Raw genomic sequence first — 320 nt, 5'->3', positions numbered from 1 at the left:
CCTTTAGGTGTGAGCTTTAGGACAAGGTCGGACCTCTTGCGGATTTACCGAGTTGGAGGACCCCGGTCAGGGTATGAACACCCACCTACCCTACCACTCTCTCTCTTCTTCACCAATCACCTCAACACCTCTTCCCCAAAAACCCCTCACCTATCAAATCCCATCTTTCTCTTTACCACCCACATCCATCCTTCATTTTCTCACACCCTAAACACTACTTCTCCCCCTTTTGGCCGAACCACAAAGCCATCTCCCTCTCCTCTATTTCTTCTTCTTCTACTCTCTTCTTTCTTCTTTTGCTCGAGGACGAGCAAACCTTT

Source organism: Arachis duranensis, chromosome 2, assembly GCF_000817695.3.
Source record: "Arachis duranensis cultivar V14167 chromosome 2, aradu.V14167.gnm2.J7QH, whole genome shotgun sequence".
NCBI lineage: Eukaryota > Viridiplantae > Streptophyta > Magnoliopsida > Fabales > Fabaceae > Arachis > Arachis duranensis.
Note: the sequence above shows the minus strand (reverse complement) of the source record.